The following is a 19,255-nucleotide window of genomic DNA, read 5'->3' as shown; positions in this document are numbered from 1 at the left end:
GAGCGCTTGAAGATAACAGAACATCTCTTGGATGGTTGTCATTAGTGGGCTTGCCTAGCAGACATGCAGGAGTGTGCAGACTCCTCCAGCCGCTGGTGGGTGTCACATGAAGTCAGAACATAGCAGGAAGCTTGGCATCAGTAGACACTCCAGCTGGGGCCGAAGGCAGGAATAGAGAAGAGGGGTGTCCCAGCCAGCCAGGGGCAGAACACCAGCCCAGCACAAAGCAGTGGAAGTACTGAGATGAACCCTCACAGCAGACAGCGTCACCACAGACTACTTCTTTAAGAAGTAGATTTTCATTTAAAAAATAAAAAAAAATTAATGAAATCACAAATTTGGCTCACAATGTTAACCAGAGATAAAACATGAAGTACTTTTGTATTTTTTACCTTTTCTTTTTTTCTCCTCTTTCAGTGAAAGCAAAGACCAAGGCACTCAGTAGGTGATCTGAGCCCTGCCTGCCTGTGGAGGATTCATATTCCCCCACTTACCCTGCTTGGCAGAGTGTAGCTGCAGTAGAGGGACTTGGAAGCACAGGGATGTAAGCAAACCCAGGCACATGCTCAGCTTGGGTTTGCTTCTATGCGTTCAGACCAAGAAGCAACACAACACCAGACAGGGTCCTCAGCAGCATGAGCAAGCCTCCCAAGGACAGTCAGAGGAAAGTTGGTGGGGGCATTTACCCAGGCAGGGCATTTCTCAGGAGGCACAGTCAGAGGAATACAGACCCTTTCTGTAAAGAATACAGACTCTGTTTCCTTGGGCAGTCTGATCTAGCAGGACATGTCCCTGCCCATCATAGAGGGGTTGGAACTAGATGATCTTTAATGTCCCTTCCAACCCAAACTATTCTATGATTACTCTTAAAACCTTGGAAAACCAGCCCATGACCTAAGACCGTGCCAGTGCTGCATGCCAAATCTGTGGCACTTCTGGAGACATCTGATTTTAAGAAGCTAAAGCCCCAATCCTTGTTTACCTTGTGCCACATTTACAGGGCATGGTGAGCTCCTTCAGTAATCGCCTGTGACTTGTTCACACTCTTAAGAAGCCATAAAGGTAAGAAACAACCAAACCAGAAGCAAAGCAGATGTTCACAGAACTCATCCATGCCAACGCGGGATTAGCAATGAGGGCTGTGACTTGCAGGTTTAGTTTCCAGGGCCACTTCCCAGTTCCTCAAACCTTTATAATATCCCTTGTGCTGCCTTTCTGCACCTGGTCCTGAACTCCATCATCTTCAGCTGTGAGCCATGCTTCCTAAAGCTGATGGCCATCATGAAAAAGCAGTGCAAAGGCCTCCCAGGATCTGAGAGAGATGAGTCAAGGCAAGCAGCTTTGACCAGTTTCGTCAAACTTTATTGCTTCAGGAATGTTGCAAAATGTTTGCGGATGACACTAAGCTGGGTGGAAATGTCGATCTGCTGGAGGGTTGGGACGCTCTGCAAAGGGATCTGAACAGGCTGGACCACTGGGCTGAGACCAACGGGATGAGGTTTAACAAAGCCAAGTGCCGGGTCCTGCATTTGGGGCACAAATTTCCCCTCTTGGTCTCACCTTTCTTCAAAAATGACCAGCTGGTGCTGCCAGCTGCTGCATGTTCTCCTGCAGATGTGATTTCAGAAACACACTTACCTGCCTCAGAAACGAAATAAAACCAGCATCGCTTATTTAAATGAGCCCATTGTAAATACTGCTGTGTAGGTAGCAGCAAGCACACCCTGCCCTGTAGGCCATCCTGTTTCCTCACCAATATAAACTGTACGCATAAAAATGAAACACTCCCCATTAAACTGTATAATATTTATAGTCTATAGAAAACATAGCCTCTCCCTTCCTGTTTGCAAATATCCCACAGAGGGATTAATCATTCCTCAGAAATAGTACAACCAGTTGCAAAGTCATTGGCACCTCTCCCACTTCCTCAAAAACAAGGAACTCTTGATATAGCTTGAGTCATCTTGCTAGTAGTTCTTTTGAAGTCTATACTCATCGACGTCCAGGTGAGTGGACTTCTGATTTTCGGCTAACATGCCTTTGACCTCTCCAGTTTTGGTCAAATCAAGAGGCTTGCAGAGGAGGAAAACATCTGGCTGTAATTTAGTGGAAGCCTTACCCCACTCCAATCAGCACAGCTGATCAGGGCACAGCAAACCCAAAGTATTTGCCTTGATTTCTTAATAGAAAATTTTATCTTGTTTAATATTCTCTGGAAGTCAGCAGTATTATTCAGCATTTAAGAGTAAGAATACCAAACCCAGCAATAGGACAAACAACAAAATCAGATTGCTTGTTAAGCTGACATTCAGTTTTTAGCACAAAATCTCCTTCCTGAGAACTCACCTATTAAATAAAATCATTTTCTGGCCCGTCTGACCATTCTGGATATGCACTTATAAGTGAGGGCAGGGGCAAAAGGCCACAATCAAGGCAACGGTACCATCTTGGTGCTTGACCAGGAGCCGCACCTCATGCTTTGCAGATGCAAAGCAGGTAAGGTCAGGTCAAAAATTGTCTCTAAAACTGCACATTTACAATGAAAAAGGCATCACTCAGTACCTAAATTCTTTTATTTTTTTCAGATGAAAAATTGTGGTTTTACTTGCTTCCTAGCAAGACTTGGCTTTGTCCAAAAGAAAGGAAATAATCAAACAAAAGGGAGCAGTAAGAGAGTGAAATAGGGTTTTGGCAGTGCATTGAGACACCTGACCTTAAACACTCACCTGAGCAGAATCAGACCAGGAGCTGAGATCTAAATCAGGTCTGAACCCAAATATCACACAGTTGTGTGTGTTCTGTTCAAAAAATAAGGATGGATGGGCAGATGGACATACTTTTGCTTAGTATCTTATAGCCCTGCCTTACCCAAGCTGGATATTCCCAACAGCCTCTTGCGGCAAGCTAGATGCCCTTACAAGTCTCCAGATCAATTGCACTGAAATGAAACACATGGGTCATGTCCATCAGGATCAAGTAAAAGCAACCACACAACTGAAATTAGATACAGAATATCTATGAAGACAAAGTTCAGGTGAGAATATAAATTTGAATACTATTCTCAATGAAGTTCTTATAATGGTTCAATCAAAAAGAGTCAAAGAAACAAAGACCAGAAATGGGGATTCAGGTCAGCGATCCTAAGGGTGCTCATATCCATAACCTAAATCAGCATCTACCATAAAGAAGGCCCTTGCTAGTGCCTTTTTTAATTTCCAAGAGAGGTGGCAATTTTAAAAACTACATTGTAGAAGCAAGAATTTCTCAAAACAAGTTTGTGTCAACTCATCCCTAATGCTCATTCACACTAAGTAAGCATTTTTCCTTGGTTGGTCTGTCTCTTGCTTTACTGCTATTATACATGAGACAACAGCTTGAATCACTTCTAGTTGCAATTACAGAAAGCTATGTGTAATGAAACTTCTACCAACACCAAAGCGAAGTGTTTAGTTTTTATTTTACTTGCACTGACTTGAAGTTCTTCACTGAAACTCAGAGAAGGGAGAGTGATGGCTAGAAGAAACTTCTGATCGACTTGAACATGTTCCTGCTCAGCATGGAAAAATGCTGGTGTCCTATTACAGAGCACACTGAATAAAGTTCACCATTCTGAAGTAAATAATAGGCTTTTCTTATAGGAGAAACTTATACTTTTCCTTCTTATAGGAGACTTTATAGCAGCATTCCAGTACCTGAAGGGGGCCTACAAGAAAGATGGGGAGGGACTTTTTACAAGGGACTGTAAAGATAGGATGAGGGGGAATGGCTTTAAATTGGGAGGCAAAAGAGGCAGATTAGACATTAGGAAGAAATTTTTCATGATGAGGGTGGGGAGGCCCTGGCCCAGGTTGCCCAGAGCGGTGGTGGCTGCCCCATCCCTGGAGGGGTTCAAGGCCAGGCTGGATGGGGCTTAGAACAGCCGGATCCAGTGGGAGGTGTCCCTGCCCATGACATCTTTAATGTCTCTTCCAACCCAAACCATTCTATGATTCTGTGAGTCTATGATAAATCTACAGCTCAACAGTGTATATGATCTCATCAGGATTTCCATTTATTCTTGCCTGCACAAGCTCCCATCACCTACTTGCCTCCACAACCTTAGCAGAGCTCTGCTTGAGTCTGCCATGGTTTAGGTGAAGACATCTCAGAAGACCAGTACATGCAGTTTTCCCATTCTAAGCGGAGAGATATTGTGGTTTCTTTAATGTTAATTATATCACAAGTAATGGGGCTGGGAGGAGGTTCACACTTATAGTAGCCAAAAAAGGACGTAAGTTTTTGGGAGTAGATGATTTCATTTCTACCCCTCAGGTCTAACATCAGTTAATCTGTGGCACAGGTTTCATTTTAAATTCAGTGCCGAGGGCACATTTTATTTCCATAAAGCTATTAATTAAAATTGCATAGATTTAAAATATCCTACAATGCTGTAATGGTGGACTACAACAAATGAGCAATTAAAATGTACAGCATTATATGTGTGCCTTAATTGTTCCAGCTTCATTAAACACCTACACTGTGCTTTTAAAGGGGTAAATATTTCCACTGGCAGAAGGAAGGCCTGAAACAATGCAATACTCTCTTATGAAGTTATCAGACTTTGAAAATCCAATGGATTAAGTGCTGATTTAGAATTGTTTTCGTTTGACTTCTGCTGGTTTTTCGTCTTGCAACTATGAATTCCATCCTGCTGGAGAATTTGAAAGAAATCTGCCTTTTGTGGAAATATGCAGGTAGCCAGGGGATTTGCTTTAACAGAAACTAGGAATATTCTGCATGCAGAATGAGAAATTCACTCAAAAGGAGTCCAACGCTCACCCCAAGATGGAGTGGATAGAGGACCACTGGCTCATGGACTCAATTCCTTGGGGGAACTGCTTCATGGCTCTTCCTCCCTGTGCTGGTTACGGGCTCGAGCTCAGTTCTGCTTTGGAATAAAGGTGGAAAATCACATTGCTTGTACTCCTTAGGGAACTTTTCGATCATTAAATGAAAAGAAGCACGAAATAACGGAGCATATGTCTTGTATCAATTCTTTTGTCATTAGGACAGCTGTTCCTGTTTCAATCCTGTAGTAAAAAGGAAGCCAAATTCCACTGAGTTGTTGTTCCTTAAATACAAGTGCAAACAAAAATCTTTACAGATCCTTCCTTGGGGTTCCCTTTGTAAATAAGCGACTGGGAGGAATTCAGACGTGGGATCAGCAGCACTGGGAAACCCCACATCAGGTGAACCCCAGTAGTAATTCCCCAGCAGAGAGGAGATGCAGGAAGGAAGGAGGAACATATGCCGTTGGGTTGATAGGAAACCAGGTCTACCTTCCCAGAAATGCTTTCCCCAGAAGGGAATAAGGTGAAGGGGCAGCGAGGAGACAGGGCAAGGGAAGAAAGAGAGATGCAAAGGGTGAACAGAGAAGCCTGCACTGGGGAAAGCACTGAAAATGTTGTAATAATAAAGCTTCCTTGTCCCTTACCTTGTTCCCTATGCAATGGCATTCAAAGGAACAGTGGCCACATTCCTTTCAAATCAAGCAGTCATTTAGATCCGCAGGACTGAGTTTGCAGGAGAAAATTCATGAGAAATCTTAGATTCTTGCCCATAAGTAAAAAAAATTCCCACAGACTTCCTTAGGGAAAGAGGGTGGGAACCACATAAGCCATGAGTGGTAAAGTGAGTATGCAGAGACAAATATTTGTAGCTTCTCAAACAGAAAAAACAGAGGAAAATCTGAAGGAAAATGATGCATTCAGAATAAGTTGGTTTTCTTGTGTGTCATTTATATTATTTTCACAATACGTAACATGCTGAAGTGGTATCCTCTGCAGTGATAAGTCAGAAATAGTTTAGTTTCTCTAAGGCAGAAGAAACAATGGACAGTGGTATTTATCAGGGTCTCAGCCTCTGTTTATTGCGTTGCGGAAACAGGGTCCTTTATCAAAGGTGATGCAGAGACAGGATAACACTGAAAGGATGCAAAATCAGTGCCTTCCAAACCAGCGTCATTAAAGACAGCGTGCACTGTGTCAGAGCCACAGCCCCTCTGTCTGGGATAACCCCTTTCACCTTGCTTGGGGCAAAGACACCAGGTTTCTGTGTGGGATGCAAAAACCTGGTTATGACTCCCCTCAGCCAGAGCCAGCCTCTCCTGCCCCCTTTCCCCTAACTACACAAGTGTCTCCACAGAACAAGCACTACATCTTCGAAGCAAAAGATGCCACAGGAAAAAAATTGGGGAGACCAAGGATATCTCTGAGTCCCTAGATGACTTGTGCAGATATCATAGAATCATTGAATCATAGAATCATAGAATAACCAGGTTGGAAGAGACCCACCGGATCATCGAGTCCAACCGTTCCCATCAAACACTAAACCATGTCCCTTAGCACCTCGTCCACCCGTGCCTTAAACCCCTCCAGGGAAGGTGACTCAACCCCCTCCCTGGGCAGCCTGTGCCAGTGCCCAATGACCCTTTCCATGAAAAATTTTTTCCTAATGCCCAGCCCAAACCTCCCCTGGCAGAGCTTGAGGCCATTCCCTCTCGTCCTGTCTCCTGTCACTTGGGAGAAGAGGCCAGCACCCTCCTCTCCACAACGTCCTTTCAGGTAGTTGTAGAGAGCAATGAGGTCTCCCCTCAGCCTCCTCTTCTCCAGGCTAAACAACCCCATCTCAATAAGACCAAGTTTTTCAGGCCCATTTAGTGCCTTAATCCTCAAAACAGGGTCCTTCTAGGTACTGATGTCTGCACTGATGTTGGATACATGGCAACAGCTTGCATCACTCCTATTGTGAAGCATCCACAGCTACAGAGAGTTTATGAAGCCAGGGTTTGCAGGCCCTGTAGCCACAAGCCTGCTGGTCACTGGATTCCCCAAGCAGCAGGACGTGAGCTGGTCCTTTGCTGAGGATTCATGCCAAAATGTCTCCAGCTAGCCAAGTCCAGGCTCCTGAGCTGTCCATCTGACCAGTGAATGAAGTACTATGTCATCCTTGAAGGAAACACCATCAAAGATCTTCCAGTAAACAGTGAATGAATAAGAACTTCCCAACAAAAATCTCCAGTTTTCCTTTCCTATCACTCAAAATAACTGCATGGTCTCTGGCCTCTTGAATTAACAGTTGGTAGCAGAAGAATGGATGCATCAGCTGTTGGTCAAAGACCCTTCAAGTTTCCAATGAACAGCCTTATAGGAAACACAATCCTGGGAGATGAGGCTGCCCCCTTGACGCAGGAAGGTCATCTGTCCATGCTAACAACAGAGCAAAGCAAAGCTGGACAGCTGAGAGTCTATGATACAGATCTAGGTCACGGCATGATCTTATCTGCTCTCCTGTTAATCTCTCCAGATATGGGCTGGGTTCAGAGCCAAGGTGGGAAGACTTTAACAGACATCCAGCTGCTGCAGTGTGTCTGAGTAATAAGATCTGCAATTTTACATGTCACAGAGCATCTGGACACAACAAAGATTTCCCTGAAGAATGTTAGGAAAGGAGAAAACATAGAATGACAGAAGTGATAATTCTTGCAATGGGGTCATTACTGTAACAAGATTGCAAAACAACCCATCTGGTTTTTAACCTTTAATCCTAGCTGAAGGAGGAAGACAGACTCTGAGGTCTGCCTGCAGTCATGCATGTTCTGCGGTTGTGCTAAGGCCCTGCCATCTGCAAAGAGACACGTCAGAAGATGCAGAGCTGGCCACGGCCCATTCTCCTTCAGTAAAAGCGTTCCCAAAGCTGGTGTCTAACTCGTAACTCAGCCTGGGGTGAGAGCAGGGCAAATTGCTACTGCCTGACACAATGCTGAATTGTCAGCAGCAGGCAGCTGACAGATTCTTCTTTATGGGGATGGAAATATGAGGAGACCAAAAAGGTCCTCAAGCTTTGATGTGATTCATTCCCAGAATGGAGACATCACCTTGCCTTGGCTTGGAAGCATCAAATCAAAAGACCCTGAAGCATCCTGAAGTCTCCAGGTGTTTTTGCATCTGCAGCAAAGCCAGGCAGCCACAGCTGTGTTAAACAGTCTCCTCAGACTGGAAAAACTCAAGTGTGTGTGTGTGTAACAGACACAGATATCAAGATTTTTAAAATAACTGGTATTGGACCTGCTCCATGGATTGACAAGGGAGTGAATTTCCCAGGCCTGCCCAGGCAGGACAGACTGAGTGCAAGCGAGGAAGTGCTCTGTCACCTCCCAGGATCTGGGGGAACACCAAGACAGTGGCACTGACCTTGTCACTGGCATCTCCGAGAGGCATTGGCAGGACATGCACTGGGAAGGTCCCAGCTGACTGGAGATTAGCAAATGTGACTCCCACCTACAAGAAGGGCTGGAAGGAGGATCTGGGGAAGTACACTCTCGTCAGCCTGACCTTGGTGCTGGGAAAGGTTATGGAGCAGATAAACTTGAGTGCCATCATGCACCTGGAGGACCAGGTGATCAGGCTAAGACAGCATGGATTTAGGAAATGAAGGCCCCACTTAACTAACCTGATCTCCTCCTGTGACAAGGTGACCTGCTCAGAAGATGAGGGAAAGGCTGTGGATGTTGTTTACATTGACTTTGGTAAACCCTTTGGCACTGTTTCCCACAGCATTCTCCTAAGGAAGCTGGCAGCTCATGGCTTAGATGGGCATACTTCTAACTCAGTAAAGAAATGGCTGGATAACTGAGCCCAGAGAGTCGTGGTGAATGGAGCTAAGTCTAGTTGGCAGCCAGTCACAAGTGGTGTCCCCAGGGCTCAGTGTTGAGGCCAGTTCTGTTTAGTCTCTCTATTCATTATCTGGACAAGGGGACCAAGTGCACCCTCAGCAAGCTTGCACATGACACCAGGTTGTGCAGGAGTGTTGATCTGCTGAAGGGAACGAAGTCTCTACAGAGGTATATGGAGAGGCTGATACCAATGGGATGGGGTTCAGCATGGCAAAAGTACCAGTTTCTGCACTTGGGCCGCAACAATTCTATGCAATGCTCTCAGCCTGGGGAAGAGTGGCCGCAAAGCTGCCTGGTGGAAAAGGACCTGGAGGCATTGCTCAACAGCATCTGAACCTGACCCAGCATTTATTCAGGTGGCCAAGAAGGCCAAGAGCATCCTGGCTTGGATCAGCTATGGTGTGGCCAGCAGGAGCAGGGAAGTGATCGCCCCCTGTGCTCAGTGCTGGTGAGGTTTCACCTCAAATCCTGCGTTCAGTTTTGAGCCACTCAGTACAAGAAAGACATTGAGGGGCTGGAGTACACCCAGAGAAGGAATCAGAGCTGGGGAAGTACCTGGAGCCCAGGGGTTCTGGGAGCAGCTGAGAGAACTGGGGATGTTCAGTCTGGAAGAGAGAAGGCTGAGGGGAGACCTCATCGTTCTCTGCAGCTCCCAGAAAGGAGGTTGTGGTGAGGTGGGTGCTGGTCTCTTCTCCTAAGTGACAGGACGAGAGGAAATTACTTCGGGGGAAGTTTATATTGGATATCAGGAAAACTTTCTTCTCTGAAAAAGAGTAATCAAACATTGGAACAGGTTGCCCAGGGAAACAGTGGAATCACTTCCCCTGGAGGGATTTAAAACATGCACAGAAGTAGTGCTTTGGAACATGGGTTAGTGGTGAACGTGGCAGTGTTAGGCTGGTTGGACTTGATCTTAAAGGTCATTTCCAATTCTGTGATTCTGAGGGGTTCAGTACCCTTCCAACATTAGCAAGGGGATGCTTTGGTTCCCCTTCTATCTGAATTTCACTGAGTTAACTTTGGTCTGGACCCTGCTAGGCACTACTCAGCTGTGTTTACATAGTCGTCCCTGAGACATCAACATCATCTCCAATATTTCCACTGATATTAGCCCTCTGCAGCTTTGGCCATTCCCACCATTTGGTCCTAAATGTCTGCAGTTTCAAGGAAGTCGAAGAATGTTAAGGCACAACTGCTGGAAACAACATTCTCCACTTAGCTGAACTCAATTGCAACATCTCCCAGGAGATCAGAATAAAACAAACAAGAGCAGCATACAATACTTTCTGCTTTTCTAATGCTGAAAACAAAGATAGAGTCTCTACTGCACAAGCTAAAGAAAAGCTGTGGCATTTTAAGGCCAGACTCCAAGACACTACAGGTGATTATAGAATGTAAAAACAATGGTGTTTTCAGAATACCATTTTAAAAACACCTAGGGAACCTGCTTAACTTCTTTCTGTCTGCCTTGAAAATCCCAAGCACAGTGTTTCTAACTTACTGTTTGCTGCAGCATCCTGCTCCCAGTAAATAGGCTGTCAGCTCGCAGCATCAGGACCACTGCTGCAACGTGAGCTGTTCTCCTAGGTGAGTCCATGCTCCAGGAACAGCTGAGTGGGTGATTTCACAGGCTGCCGAGGCATGAGTCACATATTCACACCATGTTACTCTGGCGGTGACAACAAGAACGCCACGTGAGAAGGGGTCAGCGACTGGCGACTGGAAGGGAACTCTGGGCAGGGTGCTGGAACCTGAGCAGCACACCTGGGGCAGCAGCCTAGGGTGGCATGGCAAGTAGCAGTACGTTATCACAGATGTATGGCATGGCTTACAGAGTCCCAGGTATGGCTTCCTATGTCTTCAGCTCTGGATTTATAGGACAGAGAGAGACTGGAGTTTGTTTAATCGACATTGGGATTCAGAACAGGAAAGGTGGAACACACTCAAGGTTCCCATTCCCTGACACCAAAAATGCAGCAGCTCCAAAGAGCTTCAAGATTTCATTTTTATTTTGCTATATTTTTGTACAAAGATATGGATGGAAAGAAAGGATGCCTTTTAGCAATGCCTACAACTTCTGTAACCCATTTGCTCAATGGGGCGGTCCCTCTGACTGTTGGACTTGATGATCTTAGAGGTCTTTTCCAACCTTAATGATTCTATGATTGTACACTCTGCCAGAGAAATTTCCTGTAGCCCAGGTCCAGGAATGATTTGTGGACGGAGCTATGATGTGAATAAAGGCTTACAGACAAGGATGGGTGCCAGCCACACTCATGGCCAGTGCGCTGACAGCAGCGCTACCTCTTCCCAGTCTGCAGGAAGGAAAGATGAGAGGTAACCAAAACAGCCACAAGGAGCAGCTGCAAGGAGTCAGAGTCACAAAACCTCCCAAGCAGAACTGCTTACTTCACGAATGCATCTGCCAGGCAGTTGGCACAGAAAGGGGAACCTGGCTGCAGAGCAGAGAACTACAAGAAAGCTGGGGAGGCACTGTTTACAAAGGCTTGTAGTGGTAGGACAAGGGGCAATGGCTATAAACTGGAGAGGGGCAGATTTAAACTGGACACAAGGAGGAATTTCTTCACAATGAGAGTGATGAGGCCCTGGCTCAGGTTGCCTGGGGAAGTTTTGGCTGCCCCATCCCTAGAGATGTTCAAGGCCAGGCTGGATGGGGCTTGGGCAGCCTGATCCAGTGGGATGTCCCTGCCCAGGGCAGGGGGGTTGGAACAAGATAATCTTTAAGATCCCTTCAAACCCAAACTATTCTATGATTCTTTGGCCCCTCATAGACTCAGAAAAATAGATTTTGCTGAACAATCACTTATTTCATCTTTTAGGAGAAGGGCCACGCTAGAAGAGAAGGACACACATCACCCTACCTGCCACAGCCATACTCACTGCTGCTGCAATCATCTTCACCTCCTTTGGGTCCAAGCACCATCCAGCTTCGGGAACCTGCCTGTCAGTTCCAGGCAAACACTACAGGGAGAACCACACAGAGGTACGCTGGCCTGTGTAAATCCTGGAGCCCTGAATAAAGATTTATCCTTCCCTCTTCACAGTCACTTGTGATGCTCCAGCCAACTCCACAGCTCAGCACATCCCTCTCAACTGCGATAAGAGTTTATTTCATTTCCCCACTGATTTAACATCCCAGGTGGCTAAAGAAGAGCAGAGGACTGCGGCAACTCTTCCTTCTGCTCATCAATCGGCTGCAATAATATTCTAGTTATAAAAAATGAAAATGCAGCTTTTCCATTGATCTCAGTACTGTTTTGTTGAGCAAAAAACTTGCTGCCCACCACTGAACACAAAAAGGAAAAAGCAATTATAAGAGATACTTGGAGGAATCTCCCGATCTGTCAATGCTTCTGATGATGACAGAATTGTTGGTAAAAGCAAAGTTCCAGGCCTGAGAAAAAGGAGCCCAAGACCATTAATACTGATAGAATTTGGACCACCAGAGTCATGCAAGGGAAAGCATATCCAGGAGTGGGGAGGATTGGAGGTGGAGAAGCTGGAAGAGAAGCTCTATGGGTCTGTAGAAAAAAAATCAAAAGAAAGAAGTAAGGAGGAGGAAGAAATTGTTTTCAAGAGAAGCATTTGGTAGGGCACTCCTCTAGGAGTCAGCCCCTCCCCAAGCACCCGAAAAGGGAGTGAGTTAATAAAAAGCAGCAGACAGAATTTGAAAGTCAGCTCTTCTTTGGGTCAGTAACTGGCATGCAAAGGCTTGGTCCTTCCTTAAAAGCGCTAGTGCCAAGGAACTGCCAGCTCACCACAAACCAGCAGCAGCATGAGACTGTACTGGAGCCAGACTGAGATATATTCCTACCCACTGGGAAAGACATTAAATAAACCAAGTTGTACAATCTCATTTAATTCCTAACTTCATAGAATGGTTAGTTAGTGAAGACCATCCAATCCTAAACCCCCTGCCATGGGCTCAAAGACTCATCTAACCTGCCCTTGAACCCCTCCACGGATGGGGCAGCCACCACTGCTCTGGGCAACCTGGGTCAGGGCCTCCCCACCCTCACAGGAAAACATTTCTTCCTAAGATCTCGTCTCAATCTCCCCCTTTCAGCTGAAAACCATTCCCCCTTGTCCTACCCCTGCACTCCTTGATCAAGAGCCCCTCCACAGCTTTCCTGTAGCCCCTTTCAGCACTGGAAGCTGCTCTAAGATCTCCCTGGAGCCTTCCCTTCTCCAGGCTGAACATCCCCAACTCTCTCAGCATGTCCTCATATGAGAGGTTCTCCAGCCCTCAGATCATCTCCATGGACTCCTCTGGACTTCCTCTAACAGATCCATGTCTGTCCTGAGGACTCCAGAACTGAGATGAATATATGAGATGAAGTTACTTAGATCAGGCCTGTGCCAGCCCCAAAAGTCCCTCTGTGTTTCTCCCAAGCCATTGCCAAGCCCTCCTGGGGCTGCTCAAGCCACACCAGCATAGGGAGCCCTCCAACCTTTGCATCTGCTCAGCCTCCTGCTGAGAGGGTGATCTTAGATCAAAGACTGATCCTTATTGCCAGGACATCTGGGAACGGAGAGGCAAGGAACAAGTTTGGATTTCCTTCAGGGAACAGGCTTGGGAATGAAAGCAGTGAATCTGCATGCAGCCCTGGAAATATTTAGGTTCATTCCTCAAATGCCAGAAAATGCACGAACCCCACCCGTTCACATTGCAGACTGGTGAGGAGATGCTTGCAGACATGACGAATGCGTTCAGGTGAAATATGCTTGAACTGATATCAGTTTTACTCCCTGCAAAGTTGCCAAGGGCAGCTGTTTAGCCAGGCGTGTTCTTGCACGGGGCAGTGTGCCACATGGAGGAAACCCCCAGTGCCCCTTGCCAACTAGTCACAAACCATCCGAAGTATTTTCCTGAATGGCTGCTTTAGATTTTGCATTTATTTATATTATAATTTAAATAAGTAATATCACATCATAAAGGAGGAGAATAACCTCAGCAAACAGCCATCTACTAATGTGAAAGTAAATCCTTGTCCTTGATGATTAAAACTTCCATGTTGTTATTAGCAATGGGATCTCCCTGATCTCAGCAGTCCTATCACAAACATTAGCTTTTCAGCCTGACCACAGGATGGACCAACGCCTCTCACAGGCTGACCTTAAAAAGTTGGTTTTCAAGAAAAATAATCTGTTACTTGATCAGCTGCTGAGTTCCCTGACAGAAGGAAAACCCTCTCTGCTTCTGCTTAGACAATCAAAAGCCTGGCTGATAGTCCTTTTTGAACTGTAAAAATGCAGAAGACAGACAGAAAGGGGAGTGTGAAGTCCAGCCAGCCAACACCAGACACTTCAAATGCTGACCTGAGAAAATCTACCTCACACCTCACTCTTGTTCAAGCTGACAAACCCAGACACTGAGCTTAAAAGTGAAAGAATTGGTGCTCACAGTTGTTTTTGTGGGTGAGAAAGGAAAACAAAGCAGATGACTGTACTGACCATGCAGTGGCCTTAGGCACTCATGCTCCAGCACCTGCTGCCAGGTGAGTTGTCTCCACATCCGCACCCACCCTCACCACAGAGCAAGAAATCATCATTCAAAGATCTCCCGAGCCTGACCAAGAACCTCACTGGGTTTCCTGTCATCACTTAATCCATCGCTGGCTTCGTGAGAAGGTGTCAAGATGCTCTGTGAGAAGACAGCTCTGCTCGTTTACCAGCCTAGAGGGAGAAGTGGAAATAACTTTTGAAGGATTGTCTTCAGAAAGGAAGGCAAGATGTTGAACGGTTGATTATACAACCAGAGATCCAGTCCTGAAGAGCTTCATCTGTCTACACAGCACTGGGGAAACTGTGCAAGGAGACTGCAGGGGTATTTCTGTTCTCATTTAACCCAGGGGTTTTATGGAAGCAGGACTAGCTGAACTTTTCACTGTGAAGAGCTGAGGCTGGTTTTGCACCGCTGTACCCCCAGTGGAAGAAATGTATCTGTGCAGAACAAATGTGAAACAGTGCCAAATCACAGCTTTCCATTTCCACTGGTGGGAGTGTTCTGTATTCACTTTCTGCCTGTATTATTCACAGCAGACAGGCAAAGTGCTGAAGTCAGACTTAATTTGCACTTTGGGATCAATAAATCACCCCCAAATCTGTCTGAATCTCAGCTAGCCTGTTCCCAACAGAAACCTGCTATTTACGTGGCGTGGGTTGCTGTGTGAATAAGTGTTTCTGCTTCCCGAATAAATGATTAAATCCATGTAAGGAAGCTACCCTGCAACAGATGAGCGAATAGTTACTTGTGCAAATATTTGTAAAGCATTTCCGACCTGCAGGAATCCACATGCCTTATCACAGGAAACCAGTGTTTGCATTTCTGACAAGCCAGGTAGAGTTCATGCAGTTGAAGGTATCTCCATGTTCTTTCTAAGCACGGAAAGGAGACTGGTATGGGATCCGAGATACTCACTTTGTGTTATTCTGTGTGGAAAAGTGTAGTTGAAGCAAAGGCATTAGCAAACCTTCCCTGCACCCTCCTGTTCTACAGCCTGGGCATAGCAAAGTCAGCTATTCAGTGTAACTATTTGAAGGGATTGTCTTTCCTTCAGAAGAAAATTGAAAGGTAGATTTCTATGCATTCTAGAGAGACAAAGAACCCAGTAAGTTGGAAAAAAAAAAAAAAAAAAAAAAAGAGATGTCTTTCCTTGGAGATGTCATAGAATCATGGAAAGGTTTGGTTTGGAAGGGACATTAAAGTCCATCCAGTTCTAACTGCCTGACCCTGGGAGGGACACCTCCCACTGGATCAGGATGCTCAAAGCCCCATCCATCCTGGCCTTGAACCCATCCAGGGATGGGGCAGCCACCCCTGCTCTGGGAAAAATGGGCCAGGGCCTCCCCAACTTTATGGTCAAAAATTTCTTCCTAAGATCTCACCTTAATCTCCCCAGTTTCAGCTTAAAATCATTCCCCTCATCCTATCCCTGCACTCTCTGATCAAAAGCCCCTCCACAGCTTTCCTGAAGCCCCTTTCAGTACTGGAAGCTGCTCTGAGGTCTCCCTGGAACCTTCTCTTCTCCAGGCTGAACATCCCCAACTCTCTCAGCCTGTCCTTGGATGGGAGTTGCTCCAGCCCTCAGATCATCTCCATGTACTCCTCTGGATTCACTTCAACAAATACATGTCCTTCCTGTGTGGAGGACTCCAGAACTGAACAGAGGACTCCAGGAGAGATATACAGGCATCCCAGTAAACAGAAACAATAAAAATAGGTAATCTTGTGAAAGCTGGACAATTGAGCCTAGGGCTTTATAGGTTTATACTTTGCTTACACTGCAAATTGCATTTCCAAATGCCCATTTCCAGTCAACAGCAGAGACCTCCTATGACCACCTGAGATACTTGCATCTATTAGGGTTCATCTGCAATGTCTTTCCATGTGCCAAGTGGAAAGGAGGATGAACTGTAGGATGGCAAATCCTTGACATGAAATATCACCAGAAGCATCCCAAGACAGACAGGGAAAGCTTTGTCAGTGGCACCACACCTGCTTGAAGCTACCACCCTTCATTGCATGACAAGTGCCTGCACAGAGCAGCCACACCAGGAGCTTTGTTTTCAGTTGCTAGGACTGTGGAGGGGTTACCACCAACTGTACTTCTCAGAGTGACTTTGAAGTTGTTCTTACAAAGAAAAGAAAAAACAAAGCAGTTTCACCAGGAACAAGCAGAGTGAAATGTGACAGTGTGGGAGGCCAGGCCAAACCCAGCAGAGAGGACAGCTTCGGGACCACGTGGCTCTCACTGGGACTGGGCTTGTTCAGTCGTGGTGTGACCAAGGGACATACCAGACAACAACCTCAGCCTTGTTCTGTGGGCTGGGAGAGGCTCTGGTCTTGGCACCTTCTGCCCAGGGTCTGCAGAGATTACTTACAGCAGGGCTTACAGAAGATGCGGAAGCAGAAATGATTAAAACAAGAGGAGAAAATGCAGGTAGGGCTGGTTAGATGAAGCCAGCAACATCGGGCTTTACAGCTGAAGGGGAGGGCAAGAAAGGGAACAGTCAGAAAAAGTTTAGCCAAAGTTCAGAGTAACAAAGCTGAAGGTTGGGCTAGGAGCTTTATCCCAGCACGACCCCAGTTCTCTTCCAGACAGCCACCATGGAGGTAGCACAGGAACACAACTTGTGACTTTGGAGCCGTAGAGCAAGAAAGCAGCATCTCACCCTCAGGCAGGTCCACCAATATGTGGACAAGGGCGTCCCCAGGACAGTCTAGCATAAAGAATGGAAGAAGCTGTTAGTCTTGCTGTTAACAGGCTGAAGGAGCAGGTGAGGGAAAGAAACCACACCTATGGTTTTGATTCTGCTTCTATTGGTATTGGTGTAAATCAGGGGCAGGTCCATGGTGCAAGAGTAGCAGAAGACCAACAAGCTCTGAATCATGGTGGACATCTCAAAAAAAAAAAATAATTCAAGAATTTAATAAAAAGTTTTGAGACTTACTAGGATGGGCTTTTCTCTTTGTATCCTGCTACATGGTACCACCTGGATCACAGCAAGATGCAGTGGTTGACAGGGATGCTCACTGAGGCAGGAAATGCCCAAGCTAGTCACTGTCGGATTTGGTTGCAAACCACCAGCGTCAGCAGAAGACCAAAGCAGCCTTGTTGCTGCCTACAAACAGCATCCCAAGTAGCATTTCACTGCCCGCAGACTCTGGGCATCTCAGGTCCAAAATCAAACCTTCCTTAGCGGATGTTTGCGAAGTGGGACAGGGCCACTTGGATTAAGAGAGTTCTGAGTGAAGTGCACACTGGGTATATCTTGTAATGGAAAGGATATTTCTCTAATTGAGATAATTTCCTGGCTCTGACGTAACTGGGAGAGTTATTTCTCAATGTGTCAGCTTTACTGTCAAGCCACAGCCACATGCTCAGTGTAAAGGCTTAACCTCGTCTTGCTTAAGCCGTAAACATGACAGTTACTTACAGCTGCTGTTTACACAGCTGCCACTCCCAGAGTACCTGAGACCTTCCCAATCCGAAGGTGTTCCTGCATCCTCTGCTGGGCTTGCTGCCAAGGAGTGATGTGAGGGTTCAGACCCAGCCCTTCACCCAGACAGTGACAAATTAGTTATTTCTACGACAGCCACCTAAATCCCAAATGACTGCCTTAGTCTTTCTGTTGCTGTGGCTGAAGCTAGACAGAGGTGATGGGAAACGAGGAACCCTTGGGTTTGGGTACTTTGCATGTTTACCTGCACAGCAGAATCTTCTAGATTTTGCAAAACAGGTCCGGAAATTGCTCAATTACAAAATTTCGATGGCTTTCTACTTCCAGTCAGGCTAAAAATAAAGTAAAATCTTGTGCCAAGCTCATTTCTGCCGCAACCACGCTCATCTCAGCAGAGTTAGATGGGGAAGCGCACAGGTCTTTACCGTGTTGGTTTTCTGCAATGCAACTTCCAGTTACAGCCAGAACAGGGAAATGGAAACCAGTGGGCAGCCAGCTGGCCGGCCCCAGCACCACTCCTCTGTGTTCCTCACCAGCATCCCCCAAACAATCCCCTTCTCTTCTTGCTCAGCATCAACACCAAGGTCTCTCTCACTGCTTCTAGCAATGCGTGGTTTGAAAGACCCGAGGCAACACCCCGTTCAATCCCACTCCTATAAGCTCCCGACTCTGTGGTTAGGCAGGGGCTGGATGCACCTCGAAGTGGTTTGCAGCTGTCTTGGTTTTGCAGGGCTCTGTCCCACAGCCTTGCCCTTCCCTATATGCTACAAATCTGACATCTTACTTTAGTTTTGTTTGCCTGGAGATGATTCACTTCTCCTGGAAGCCCCATGCAGCATGTGCTGCAACGGGGAAGAAATTCCATTGTTTCACCAAGGGCAAGAGGCAGTGTTCATCAACGTGCCTGACAAATTGCACATGCTTCTGCCCCCAGCAGGGTTGTAGCTGTAGCTGTGACAGAGCTTATTCTGTTCACTGTATTCTTGACCACCGTGAGCGTAGTGATAGAAATGTGAGATACCAGCCAAGGTGTCCAGCTGGAAGCTCTTTTTCCAGGTATTTCTCCATTCCAATACAACGAGTTCCCCCACAGTACTATTTTTTGTACCCGGGACACCCATCCCAGCAACCTCTCTCAGCAGACAGGGCAAAGTACAGGGCTGGTTTGCTGCAGCAGGTCCCATGGACAGTGATAGGAAGGAGCCCTTCAATTCTGGCAACCCTAACTTCTGCTGGGAACAAGACACAAGCAGCACAATGCTGGCTGTCCCACGTAGCAGCTGTGTACGTTACAGAAGCCACAGAAGGCTCTTTAGTGTTTCCTAAGAGAGTTTCTGTTGTGCTGAGAACTGGTTGCATCACTGATGTAAAGAGGAGAAGGGAACAGGTCACAGCTTAGGGGCTTTGGAAATCAGTGAGTCAAGTAACTTTGAGGAACTGCTTGGGTATGGCTATGAGCCAGGATATAGCTCTTCATCTGGAACATCTTGTGAACTTCTTCCTGCCTACCCCCATGCTGCTTCCCTACCCCCATGCTGCTACCCATTGAAGGGATTT

The 19,255-nt window shown here is 46.3% G+C and overlaps 1 long non-coding RNA gene across 1 annotated transcript in view; it reads right to left on the bottom strand.

Annotated features, from left to right (window-relative positions):
* The window catches only part of LOC138729164 (uncharacterized), a 113,893-nt gene extending 96,594 nt beyond the window's left edge, over nt 1–17,299 (bottom strand). Inside the window, exon 1 of the long non-coding RNA XR_011338840.1 lies at nt 17,189–17,299. This is a non-coding gene — a long non-coding RNA (uncharacterized lncRNA). The remainder of the gene's footprint in view (nt 1–17,188) is intronic.
* Between the last annotated feature and the right edge of the window lie 1,956 nt (nt 17,300–19,255).

Source organism: Phaenicophaeus curvirostris, chromosome 20 (assembly GCF_032191515.1).
Source record: "Phaenicophaeus curvirostris isolate KB17595 chromosome 20, BPBGC_Pcur_1.0, whole genome shotgun sequence".
Classification (NCBI taxonomy): Eukaryota; Metazoa; Chordata; class Aves; order Cuculiformes; family Cuculidae; genus Phaenicophaeus; species Phaenicophaeus curvirostris.
Note: the sequence above shows the minus strand (reverse complement) of the source record. Positions and strands in the feature narration are given on the sequence as shown.